The sequence below is a fragment of the Vidua macroura genome, chromosome 12, assembly GCF_024509145.1.
Source record: "Vidua macroura isolate BioBank_ID:100142 chromosome 12, ASM2450914v1, whole genome shotgun sequence".
Lineage (NCBI taxonomy): Eukaryota > Metazoa > Chordata > Aves > Passeriformes > Viduidae > Vidua > Vidua macroura.
Window position 1 is genome coordinate 1,571,734 of NC_071582.1, and position 13,975 is coordinate 1,585,708.

Genomic DNA, 13,975 nt, shown 5'->3' on the forward strand with positions numbered 1-13,975 from the left:
CCTTCTTCATCTTCCTCTCTTTCTAATCCCCTGCTTTTCCTAGAAATGCCTGTCATTCCTGGGCTGCTCCCTCTTGTTTGGTGAGCTTGTTCTTGGTCCTTTCCCGCAGATTTACTTCTCAGGTGGAAACAAAGCTACCCATGTTATTGAAGGTCTTAACATTTTAGCAATTGGTCTTGTAAAGGCAGACAAGTACCAATCAGTTATATTGCACTATTCTGTTTCCATGGTAGCAAAGTTAGTTCTTTTTCCTCCTACAGTTTGGGAAGTTATATCCAGACCCAGTTCTGAATACCATGGAGATACTAAGTCTTTTTTCAGCTTTCATTTCAAGTCCTTATATGTTCATGGATGAAACTTCCCAATCTTGCAAGTGTTATCAGACCATTTTCTGACACTAAAAGTTAATTTATATACCCAGAAGATATGCTTAAAGTTGGTTGCACAATTAATGAGGTTTTGCACTGAATTTATGGCTTGTAGGGTGTGATGGTCTTGTAATTTCTGCTTTTTATGTGCTGTTTATATGTGCTTTATATTACAATCCTGTGACATATGGTATTTTTAAAAGCCTATATAGATGATACTATCAAAAAAGACATTAAAAGTTGATAGAAAGAAAGCCTTTTAAAGAGAAATTTGATAGGGAAAGGATCAATGATGTTTAAAAACTCATGGAAAGATTGTAGTACAATGCTGCTGTACAATTTCAACGTTGAAATTAACAGGCTTATCTGATTTTCTGTGTTAATTCCCTCTGCCTTCACAGGTAGAGAAAGATTAGATAGATATATCTCACAGAAATTTTTATTGATTCGTAGGAACTGGTGCTCAATAGAGACCACTGACGTTTGTTTTTTGCATTTGACAGTGAGAGCTGGCAAGGAAGGGCCAGGACTTTGTGCTTGGAGGGGAGCCAAGGGGCTGTGGTGGGGTTCCAGGTTTCTGCACTCAGGGAACACCAGGGACTCGTGGGGAGAGGAGGAGGAGGGGGGAGACTGCAGTGCCTTGAGTTGGCACAGGGTTTGTGTGGGCTGGACTCACACTGCCTGAAAGATAAATGCCAAGTGTTCCTCTAAGCATGGCTCCTGAAAAACACATGAATACAGCAGTGCCTGGCATTCTTCTTTGCAGTGCTGCCTCGCTGCTCTCATGCACAGAGTGCTGGCTGCTGGTGAGTGCCAGGGTGGCTTCTTTGCAGGCTCCTGTGCGGGGAAAATACTCTTGGTTCTTTGGAGAACACATGCAAAACTTTTGGGTATCATTAGTCTGTGATTTCAAATCCACAGACTCTGTCTGGGATAAGGTGTGGGCCTGTGCTGGCATCTCATGCCAAGCGTGGCACACCAGCCAAGTGACATTTAGGGGGAAAATGGGATGAATAGTAAGACACCATCAGAAATTGCCCCTCCCCCTTACATGGGAATGTAGGCAGGGAATTCTAGCTCTCTGCAGAGAGGAGGACGGGTGGATGCCTTGCTGAAGTGAGGTGGGGCAAGACAATTTCCAGGAGAGCAGAGGAGACAGCAACGCTTGCAGGAAAGCAGGTTGTAACAAGCACTGTGAACACTGGCTGCAGTTTCAGTATCTGGCTTAAATGAGTTGGATCAAACTGTCTCCAGCACAGCTTTGTTGCTTAGATCTCCACCTTTCTTGATGTGGACAGGTAGCTTGACTGCCAAAATATGCTTTTGTTTTTAATACAGTTTAAACCTCTTTAAAATTCCTCAGAGAATGGTTATTCAGCGTTTCACCGCTTGTGACTGTCATCATAGCAGTGTTTTCAGAAACATATACCAGAAATGAGTACAAGGACAACCTGCACTTCCCCAGCCTCTGAGAGAGGGAGAGGATCAAAGGCTGGGAAGGGTGCAGGGCAAGAGTGGCCCAAAGGTCTCAAGTGCAGAATGGGTGCTAGCAAGATGCTCGTGTGTGACCTCGCCAAGGCTCACTCTCTGGCTCTCAGTGGCACACACTGTGCAGGTTGGCTGGGTGCCTGGTTAAGGTAAGAGGCTGCAGAAGCTGTTTTGCAGACTCAGAAAAGCAGAGACAAATGTGCAAGAAAATACAATAACGATGTCATTTGACCTCCAGTTTAATTATGCCCGATTCAACTCTCAGAAGTTTTAAACACCAGGAGTTAAATTCTGTGGACACGGTGCACTTTGCTTTGGTGCAGTTGAGTCTGGACTGTCATAAATCACTCATCTAGCAAGGCCTGTAGAAAACTCCACAGCAGCAGTAATTTTCATTTGCAGGCATGCATTACAAAAGTAAAAGTGTATTCTTGCTTTTGGGACAAACAATTTAGCAAATGTTATAAAAATGAGTTATCTCCGTTTGAATGAATTAGGTAGTAGAGAATAATCTCATGCTTTTTCTCCAGCTCCTGAGGAGGTAATCATAAGCTTCTTTGAAGTGTGTAATAGCCTGGAAAGGTCCATGAACACTGAAGGATGCATAGTAAAAATGACTGATTACCTGACAAATATTTTCCCAGTCAATCTTTTCAGTATTTCGAAGTACAGTTAGAAAATGAGAGCACCCATATCACAGTATTGTAAACCAGTGAATAGAGGGGGGAAGTGGGACTGTCAGTGTAAAGTAGGGAGGGCAGCAGTGGTGAAATCCAGTCTTTCATTTGCTCTGGAGCAGAAGAGATCTCTTACCACTTTGATCCCACCCATCTGTTTTCGTGGTCCCAGGAATGCCAGTCATGACTTGCAATCCATTAATTGTTCTTCACTGGGAGTAAATGATCTCATAGGAGTCACTGAGCATTTCTTCACTTTTTGATGGGCTCGAGCACTGTGGATTTCTTGGTACTGATCAAATGTTGGAAGCAAGGTCTATTTTATTGTCACTGGAGGGATGCAAAAGAAATGAGGAGCACTCTTCATGACTGGGGAAGGGGAAAAAATAGGTTGAGATTAGTTCATTATCTTTTCTTTATATCTTTTGCATCTGACTTAACCTACATGAAATATAAGTTTTAGTAATAAAGACCTATATACACTGCATTTAAATACAATTTTAATGAACTGATATAATAATGTATCCTTGTTCAAATACATAAAGGATGTTTGTGTGCTCTAATCTAGTCTATATATATTTCTGTATTTATATTTGATAGCAGTCATTGTGTCATGCTAAGGGTTGGCACACTGGAGGGAGACCTTTCAGATTGGAGAAGCATCACAGAAAAACAATTTGGAGCTAAAAGTCTGATGTTAGACAAACTGTGAAACAATTCTGCATATAGATCCAAAGGACATTTAATAGTTCAAAAAACAAAAGATGAGAAGTTCTGTTTAGAAACATGTCACTGACATTGGCAGTTTTCCCAGAGGTACATTAGCATTGTTTTTATTAAGAAATAGGTGTAGATTGGCCTCCAAGTTCGCTCTCATGCTGGAGAGGAGCTGAATCCATGCAGTTGATCCATTTTATGCTGTAAGAAAATGTGAGAAATCATGGCACTGTCCATTCTGTTGTTTGGAGTCTTTTACACCAAGCTTCAAATAGCACCTTCTCCCTCTTTGCTCCCCCATCGTTACATTTTCTGCATGAGTTCTCTGCCAGCTCCAGTCAGCTCAGTTTTCAGCATCTGTATCCTGGAAAACGGCCTCTGTGCTCCATGGCTTTTCCCATGGCAGCAGAGCCAAATCCCTCCTGTCTGCACTGCCCTACATCCTCTCCACTGCACCCAGGCACTGTTGGAGGAGAGGGTGACACCGTTTTATTCACAAACGGCTGGCCACTGCTGAAGAGAGCACTGGGGTGGGGACTTGGTTAATCAGACCTGCTGGGAATGAAGGGCTTGTGAAATCTCAGAGCAGCCTGTGATGAGATTTCCCTTCCTGCAGCAGTGTCGGCTTCAGCAGCCCTCTGCTGGCTTCTCCAGTCTCCCTAACCCTTCTTTGCATGACAGTAGCGAAGGTACCACTAGAAGTATTCGTGTAACCATGGAGACCAAGTGGAGGCAGCAGATTAGGGGAAAAAAATAACTCGGGCAAAAGAAGGTTGTATTTTTTAACCTGAATTTTTATCCAGCCTGTGCACCGGATGGTCCTCAGGAGAAAGTGCACCAGTCTACCTCTCAGGGCCATGCCTAGGCAGAAATGAACAGTGGGCAGTGGGCAGGTGTGGACTTTGATTTGCTTTCAGCAGAAATGCTCTTGAGACTTCACCCTCCAAGAACCTTAAAGAGTTTCACCTTACCCGATCACCATTTGCTGTTTGTTTGCTGTTTTTTTGTTCAAAATTCAGCGGTTAAGGTCATTTTCTATAAGCTTTTGTGCTCTCTGGACAGTGCCTGCCTGTTCTTGCACATGCTCTGTATTCCTGTACTGCCTTTCCCTTCTGCAGCACTCTCTTCAAGCCAATTCACAATTCTCTCACTGTAGCTATTTATGTTTGTGTTTTACCTACTAAGAAAGTGTTTCACAAAGAAAACTTTAAAGAAAAGATGAAAAAGAAAATTTTAAAGCTGATGTAAATATAATAAGTCAGTGACAGGCAGAAAGTAAATTAAAAAAAAAAAATAGACTTCCTGTGAAAGCACTGCATGATGGGCTTGTCATCCAACATGCCTGTCCTTGTGTCCCTGCTACTTGATGGGTAGGACTTCATTTTGGTGATGTGGTGGCACAGCCTGGGGACATGGCTTGGGGGGCACAGGGATGTGGGGTGTCTCTGTAAGGTGTTGTGGGGCCTCCCTGCCTCAGATTCTAAGCACTACTCTCTGAGTTCATTACATATCTGCAGCTGAAAATATAACGAAAATATTTCATTCTTGTAACTAGCATTTTTCTATCTGGAAATTTGATCAATATTTTTTTTAAAAATCCCAGCTTCCAGTTGGGAATTTTTAAAAAACCCAAGCTATAGTCACAAACCAGCAGGGCTGCCTTTGCTTCTGAAAAACAGCACTACCAAAGCGTTGTCTCAGTGCCATCTGTAGCTGCTGTGAGCTGCTCCAGGTTGAGTGTGTGTGTTTGTACACACCTTCTAACCACAATCTCTGCAGAGTGCCCGTGGTTAAACCTGTTCTGCTGAAAGGAAAGGGGGTGTTGCTGTTACAGCACGCAGTCCATGGATGGAGACCCTTTCCTGGATGCACTTCATGGTGCTAGGAAATCAGCACAACCTTTTTTTCTGCTTTCCTCGCAGTTTCCTGAGGCTGCTGCTGTGCCTCACGAGGTGTGTTACGAGTCTTTAGTTGATCCCATGGAGGTCTGAAGTCTCAGGAAAGCAGGGCTCCTGTAACTGTTGAGCTCCCTTCCATGGATAATCTGTGATACCTTTCTGGGTGCTGTTGACTGGCATGGAGCAGATGCTCAGCACGATCCTGCCAGCTGTTAAGTGCTCTGATACAGCTCCAGAGAAGCTTTCAAACACATCCACACCTTCAGCTGTGATTCCAGTAGAATGAAAGGCCTAGAAAAACCAATTGGTACTTTCCAAATGGGTAAAGATAATTATAGGGAAAGTAACTCCTTCTCTTGTATTTCTAAAAGCAATGTTTACTTCTGGACTCTCTCTGTTTTTAATTTTTTTCCTTTTAAATTTTGGTATTTCCTGGATGGCAACTTACTCAGCTGTTACAAGGAAAATTAAACATCCTTCTTGCTGGTTGTAGTTTGCAGTGTCACAGTCTGAAACCAGCTCTCTGTATAATTCCAGCAACCCAACTGTGGCTCAGTACCCAGAAGCAGCAGCAAACCAAACTGATATTAAGTAGGTGAATTCAGCTAGAAAAGATAGAAAATATTAAGCTTTGTGTTGTACCCTCGTCGTTGTTTTACCACCTCTGTGTGTGGCAGTTTTTCAGGGGAATAATTTATGTCATCCAATATTATGTGTATTTTAGTGCTCAGTTAATGACGACCTAATATTTCAAACAAAATACAGCTTCTGTAATGAGATACCTTGTTTCTGCCAGGATGTTATTAGGATCCCTGCTACAGTGATCTAATGAGATTGACCTTCATTTCATAACAAATTGTACTCCCCGTGAAACTATTTTTAATAGCATTCATGTAGGGAAATAAATGATTCGAGTAATTATAAATTTTATGAAAATGACAAGTTACTTTAAAGTGCTACTATATTTTTACAGCGTTACACACCGATTGAGTGCAACATTGGGAAAGTCTCATGTGGCTTTGTTCTCTCTGCCGCTCGGCAAAGAACAAAATTAATGAGTTGAGTTCGTGCTGGGTAGAAGATAAACCCCGTGTAATTGGGAATCGGGCGCTGGTTTAAGCCTCTCGCAGGCTCACCCGGAGGCTCCTACCCCCGGAGTGCCATTTGCTGCCATCTCCTGGGCGGTTCCCAACGCTTCAAGGAGAAAATCAAACGCGTGCTCTAATAAATGGATGTTGTCCTGATTTTCAGAGTCGTCGTGCACGTGACTTCTAATAGATACTTTAATGAGATGAATCCTCTTTTAAGAGGTGATGAAAAAGAAAAAGAGGCATCCATATTCTCAGTATTTCCATTAATTGTCTTAAAACTATTAGGTGAAGCAGGATGGGTATAGGATTTCAGAGGGAAGATGAGTAGGGTTTGGATACACTTAGCATTATATTTCTAGAAAATAAGAATGTTCTACTATGCTGTAGCTATCTTAATCTGAAAAGCCTTCTACCTACTATTTAATCCTCACCACATCCTCAGATTTCTTTTCTTACATGGTACTACTTCTGTGATTTCATATCCACTGTGATGCAGAAGATTCTGTATATTTATTTCCCATTGCAGGCAAAATAAGTGATGTAAAAATTATATGACAAAATATTTTCTTATTGCAGCTTATATTTTACTCCCATATTTTCAGCATACCTCGATGGAAATCTCATGCCTGTAAATTCTGTCTCAAAAATCCCAACACCAAAGCTGTTCTGAATAAACAGCTTAACAAAAGCACTATTTGAGATGAAAAGACTAAGATGCAAATTAAACTTTAAAGGAAAGGCTTCACAAAAATAACATCGTTATTTCCTCAAAGGCCACAGAAGTTCCCACATTAAGATAAAGAACTTTCAAGTCTGTATGTAGAGCACCATCTGGTGACTTGTGCACAGCAGGATCCCAAGGCAGGGATTTACATACCTTGCCACATGCAGACAGTGGGGCAGTCGATATCCCCCAGGAGCAGAGCTGCTCCTTATGTCCTCCCTGCCAGATACAACTTCCTCACAAATGTGCTCTCATCCCCGTGCCCAGGCTTTGGCTGCTGTCCCCGTTGTTTGTGCAGAGGAGCAGGAGGGTTTGTGTGCTGGTGCTCACGCCTTTCCAGAGGCAGGCTTTCCTTCTGCCCAGCAGGGCTCAGGGGACAGGGCTCCCTGTTCCAGTCCCAGGCTCGGGAGCAGGCAGCAAGCACAGAGATGTCTGCCTGGCAGCCAGCCTCTCTTGGCTGCCCCTCTTCCTGCCTGCCTGAGACATCCACTCAGTCTGTGCCTCCCACTGCTGCTGCCACTGTTCCAGTCTGTCCTCTCTGTCACAGCAGTCCTGGGAATGCCACAGTCACTGCGACAGGACAAACCCAGGAGAAACGTGTCTGCCTGGCCATTTGGCTGTGGGCTGAGTGGTGGAGGGTGGTGGTTGTTGCTGTTTATTTCCACAAAACCAATGAACTGGATGATCCAGTTGTAAGCATCATTCTTGGGTGCATTAACTATTTGTGGATACGTGGATTTTGAGCAGTCTTGTTAGAGAAACGGTTGGACTTCAAGAGGTTTTAGTTTTCCTGTAAGCATAGCGCATAGAGTAAGTAAAAAGATTTGAAGCTTAATTCTCCACTGCATTATACCATAGTACTATAGGTTTCAGTACAGTTCTATTTAATCTTAAACCCGAGGTAATTGTCTTGAATGTCATATTTCAACCCATAATCCTCTATATCCCACATATCTCTGGCAATCACCTCAGCACCTGTGGATTTCTGAATCACCTTACCACTGAAAAAATATATCTCCTTTTTTCAGCCCATGGACTCAGCAAAAAGATCAGTCTGGATACAGCATATGAAGGGCTTCCTCCAGCAGTAATCATACAAATACTTCAGGAAGGAAACGTGCTACTAAGGCTCTTTTTTTTTCATGTGGCAACTTTCTTAGTTCCTTAGAGAGCAGTTTCTTATAATTTAGCACAGTGGACTGGTTACAAAATCAGTCAGTGTTGTATGTGAGGAAGAGAGAAGTGCCAGCAGTTTAGCTGATGCCCTGTTCTGCTGGAGCAGACAAGTGTCTGTGATTGAGCAGGAAGGGAAGGTTGAGGGTCAGAGATGACACATTTGACAGTGATACTGCATTGCTTCAAATCTCCTTCCCACAGTGTCCAAACACCTTCCCTTTCTGATGAACTTGCATGACTGTGAAGCCTGCAAGGAGGCTGTGAGGATATTTTGGAAGGCTACAGGACTTGCTGAATGTTAAAATATAGCTTTATACTGAGATTTAATATGATAAGGGTGAACCCTCTTGTACATACAGAAGCCAGTAGCTCTGTAAACCACTGAAGATATACATATTTCATCATTTGAAAGCTCATGTTTTAATTTTTTGTTGGTTAAATCCCTTGGGAACTTCTGTGTAATGAAAGACATGGCATACATTAGTTTAGGCCTTTAAATTATATTTATATATAAGCAATAGGAAGAACATGCTACACTACTGTTATTGATTCAGTTAGGTTAAAAAAAACCCCAACAATATGACAGATATATAACAATATAACAAAAAAAGAGAAGCAAAAGATTGGATTTGGAAATTTCCAACTGTAATAACAGTCCCTCTGAAGCACACTAATAAGGCCAGTCCTGGCCATGCTGGATTTGTGTGGATTTATGAGGCAAATGGTTGCAGGGTGTCCAGCCACTGAACCTCAGTACCTCCAACTGTGGGTCCCGCCACATGGGAGCTTTGCCAGGGATCTGCTGCCTTTTTATGAGGAGCTTCTAACTTCTGAATTTTTATAGTTGTCACCAAACAGTTTAGATGTTCTGAGGCTCATGGTCATGCTGTTTCACCATGTGATAAACAGCAGCCACGGAACAACATGTTACAGCTGCTCCTTTCCTATCTTTCCTTTGCATGCCACAAGCAGGGCTCAGCTGTCCTGAGCCAGCATAGCTCTGTGGCCTGCAGTGGAGCTTTCTTAATCTACGCTCAGACCTCCACAGACTGAAAGATGCACCTCTGCAAAATGCACTTCTCCATCCCAAATGGAGCCTCCTTGTGCAGGGATCTGCCATAGGCAGGGGCATTTTCTGACTCCGGAATCGGGGATCTGCACGCTGAACACGGGCATTTGTTCTGACCGTAATGGCAATTGATTTTTAAAATCAGCAGGGAAAAGTCATTCTGTCTGGGATGTAAAACACAGCTGCATTTCCCACAAGGAAGGCCTTTTCCAGAGATGTGAAGCATCCCAGAGGCCAGCCATGCATGGCTTGGGGGAGCACTCTGGATTGTGTTTGAGAGGGTTATGTGCAGTTATGGCCTTTATTCTGTAAGTGACCTATTTCAGTAGAGAGAAGAACTGTTCTGTATAAGGGCAGCTGTTTTGAACTTTGGATGTTTTGGAGAGAGAAGGAAATGCAGTGAAGGATAGAATTAGGTCACAACTTCCAAAATCTGCCAAGATTTTTCTCTTGATTGGCTTACTGCTTCTGTAAAGCAGTCTCTCACAATGGAAGGAATAATCTGTCCTCTGCACTCACTGGATCAAAGTATAAAGGGAACTCACTGAAGTCATAAAAAATTTAATTTTCTATATTTCTATGTGGAAGTATGGCAGTAAAGACAAAGCAACCTTCTCAGCTCTGTAATTAGCATTTATGCTGGGGAGATAAACAATCAATCAAGTCACTTAAAGCATTTCTCACAAGCAGTTTAGAGTCTCACTAAAGTGACTGAAATGCAGGGCAACACAAGTACTGCTGTGATGAAGTCAGACTCAGGGCAGGAATAGCAATGGGATTGTTGATGATTAGTAGGATAAGAAGCAGGATTAGAAAGACCACTTTTAAAACTGAGGAGCTCAGTTCAGTTCAGACAACGTCCTGAGCCCACTGATTGCTCCCCGTAGAGAACAAGCTTGAAATCTTCATTCCCTGTGCTATTTAGAACTAATAAATATATCCAAATTAGAAGCTAGGGAAGTGCTTTCACATCATATGCCTCATTAAGACATTTTGGGGAGGGTGGAAAAGATAAAATTATTCAAAAGCAATCTTAATAACTGAAGCAATGTATTACATTTGCCTGCATCCAGAGGGTGGCCCAGAGCTTTGCTTTCAGGGGCTGAGTGCACCCATGTCTGTGGGGGAGGCAGTGGGTGAACAGAGTGCCTGGAAATCTGGCCTACATTGTGTGAAACAAGAAATTAGCAGAGATTGTGTGGCTCATGTTCTAGTTAAATCTTTTGCATTATAACCTCTTTCAAAATTGCTGTGGATTTTGAGCACTTACCCAGCTATATCCATGGTAAGGCACACTTCTCAGATGCAGTTAAAACAAGCTGTTCATACTTTTTAATAAAATAACATAAATTCACAGCCATACCACTGTCTTCTTCTGGCAGTTTGGAGAAATAGGAAATATTGCAATCAGATGTTTCAAATTTAATTCAATCCCTCATTAATTTGATCTCTCCTTTAATTCAATCTCGGCCTCAGGACCTAAATAATTCGTATTAAAAATAACATAATGACCACTCTTTCTTTTAATCAGTGGTGACTGCTTTAGGCAGGTATTAGCAGATAATCTGATTACTAAATACACAGTGAGTTGGCATTTATTTAATAACTAACAGGGAAAATTTGGAAAACAATCAAAGGAGAAAAAAAATAAAAAGAGGAAGAGAACCTTACAAAGGCATGCAACATTAAAGAAAGTATTATGGAATAGTTATTTTTGCTGATGATTGTTATTGGTACAAGCCTCTAAGATGCACAGTCAGTGGTGTCAGCCATGGGTGACAGGCTCAGCCCAGCAGGGAGACTACTCCAGAGTCAGGTCTATGGTAAATCTGCCACCTTTTCCCCTTACACTTATTTAAACTTACTAATGGGATTTGGAGGTTAGATGCTTACAGTTATTAGGCAGGCACAGCTCCACTGAACTCTGGCTACACCATTTGCAACCCTCTCTTTCTCAGCGTAGGTAGACACCATTTGTCTGCCCAGTAGCCTTTTTATGGGAAAGATGTTGGGAAGGCCCGTGTTGTCTGGCAGGAAAACTTGTGATGCCCAGCTTAATCCAGGTTGTACACAGAGCAGTGTGGAGCAGCTCTGCAGCTGCTCCATAGCAGCTGGTGGGGAAGTCTCCAGTCACCACTCCCTGGCCAGTTCTCTGATTGTCACAAGGTCCCCAGCTCTCTGGAGACTGAAAGCTGCCAGTGGCAGGACTGCCAGGTCTGGCAGTGCTTGACAGATGCTGACAGGGACTTCCTTTGAGGGGACAGTGCTGCAGCTCTCATTTTCTTACAAACACCATCTTGGCTCTGCATCTGAAGCAGGCAGTTTGTGTCCACTGTCTTTTCCTGTCAAATTGGCAATACTGCTGTAATGACAGCCCTTCTAGCGAGCCAGTAGTTCTAAAGGAGACGTGCACTGTTATTTCCTACCTGCCTCCCCCTCTCCCTGCTCCTGATGCCTCGGTGGGGCCCATGGTGTGCTGCTCAGCAGATGGCATTTTTCCAGTGCAGCAGTATTGGAAGGGTACCCAGCACAGCACAAGGGATCCCAAGCTGTTTCAGAGACACCTTTTGGCTACAGCAGAAGAAAGAGCCTTGACAGCTTGCTGTTTGCAAGTTACCCGATAGCAAAAGGGAGATTTACATGGTGAAATGACATTTTCCACTGTGCTGTAACTCTCTGCCCAAGTTCACTGGGGCTCTGTTCAGTGTATTTTACACTGACGTGGTGATGAAAGGTGTCATGCCATCTCAGAAGAGACCTCTGGGGGTGATAAGAACTGGATGTGCTCATCACACAAGGGCATTTGAAGCTTCCAGTAGAGACTGCTCGAAGTCATCAGCGTAGTAACACAGCAGATTTGGGAGTTAAGAAATGCAGTGACTGGTACTCCCATTTCTGAGGGGTGCCAAGGCAGTTGACCACTGGACTACTATTTGTGTTAATGAGGCTCATTCCCAATGTCCTTTTTGTAAGAAAGGCTGCTTAGCAATACCTGGCAGTTAGGTTGGTCCAAGTGGGAAAGCTGCTCCAAAGCAGAGATGTCTCCTGCAAACCAGAGGTATTGACACCTCCCTGGGAGACAGAAGAGGATGGTGAAGTGACAGAGGACTAGTCCCACATCTAGTCTCAGTCTAGATGTGTATTGGAGCTGAAATGGTAGAGCAACTTCACCTGGTACTCCAGTGCTATAGCTTTGAACCCCTTTCTTTTGGGACTGTAATCTTGCTACTTTTGTGTTCGAGCAACTGTTATTAAAATCGACAAAACAAATTGGTAAGCCTATAAAAATCATACTGCTGATTTAATTGAAGGAGGCTGTCAAGTCATGATGGATAGTTGTGAGTCAGTGGTGAATAGAATGCAAACAGAAATACTGTAGGGGATGGTTTAGTTGAATAGAGCCTGGATTCCTGCATACTATTGCCCCCAGATGGCTTGCTGTGTCTTTTTTATACACTCCTTTGCCATGCTGTCCATCAGTTCCTGGATCTGTAGCATAGGAGGTAATTTCTTCTTGTAAAGTGCTTTGGGGTCAGCACAAAACTCACACTGTAGTTTTATTGTACTTCTGGTGAGTGAAGAAAAAGAAAACCCTTTTAATTGTGACAGAACAGATCCAATGTAACAAGTACAAATTCTTTAGGGAAGACAGACAACTGTGCCTAAGAACTAGTCTTAGCTCAGTGTTTCCAGTTGCTGATTTGCAGGAAGAAGTAATTAATCACAAAGTGAAATCTGTTCAAGATTAGCATAAATTGCAGAAAATTGTAAAAGACTCCAGATGGATTTGAATTATTTGGGAAAAAACCAGACAAAAACACCAAAGGGAATGTTGAGTTGGATGAACACAGACTAAATCCTAGTAAAAAATAAACAGAATATTTTTATGTGAATGCCCAGAATTTTCAAGTCATGACTCTAGGCATGGACATGTCTGCCCAGCACAAGCAAATAGGGCGCTGATGGGCTGTAGATGAAATACATTCTGCCATTTCTACAGAATGCTGACACCCTTACTCCTAGCCCCTCAGTCTGAGCCGGATCACCTCTAAAACCTACAACAAAAAAGGTCTCACTCACAGCAAGGAAGAGATCAGGACTGTGTGCTGCAGTTGCTATGGAAGAAGATGTTGAGGCTTCAAGGTACAGGGAGAAATGCTTCCTGCCACAGGGAAATGATTTGAACAGTTAACTGCTGCAAAAGGGCCAGCGATGGTGAAGCTCTGTGTCTGGATGGTGTTTAAACATTTGTAACTAATGCCGTTAAAACATTGGCACGTAGTATCTGACAACCTCTTCTGACTTCCTGTTGTGTCTTCGTGTTTGAAGCTGAAGCACACCCTGGTGTCCTGTGATTGCAGCTTTAGCAATAATTCCTGTACGAACACAAATACATAAGATGAAGGACTAATATAGCAGAGCATAAAACCTTTTTTCCCCCAGTAATGTAAATGGAAAGAAGTTTCAAAGGAGACTTTCTTCCCTGGCCAAGAGAAGCTGCATGACTGGCTCCCAGGTTATGGGAAGTTCCTTTTCTTTCGATGGTTGCAGTGGTGGTTGTACATGGGCAGACTACTGGCCCATTTCCAACAGTAACTTGATTCAAATTTAGAGCCTATGTAAGAACCAGAAGAATTTTATTACCTTGATTTAATTCTTCATTTTCTTTACAAGAACATTTATGTCCTTCTGCACTTTGGAGAGGTGCAAAGTTAATAGCTTGCTTCTTGTAGATACACTGCAGGGATTTCATGTTTTTTTTAGGGT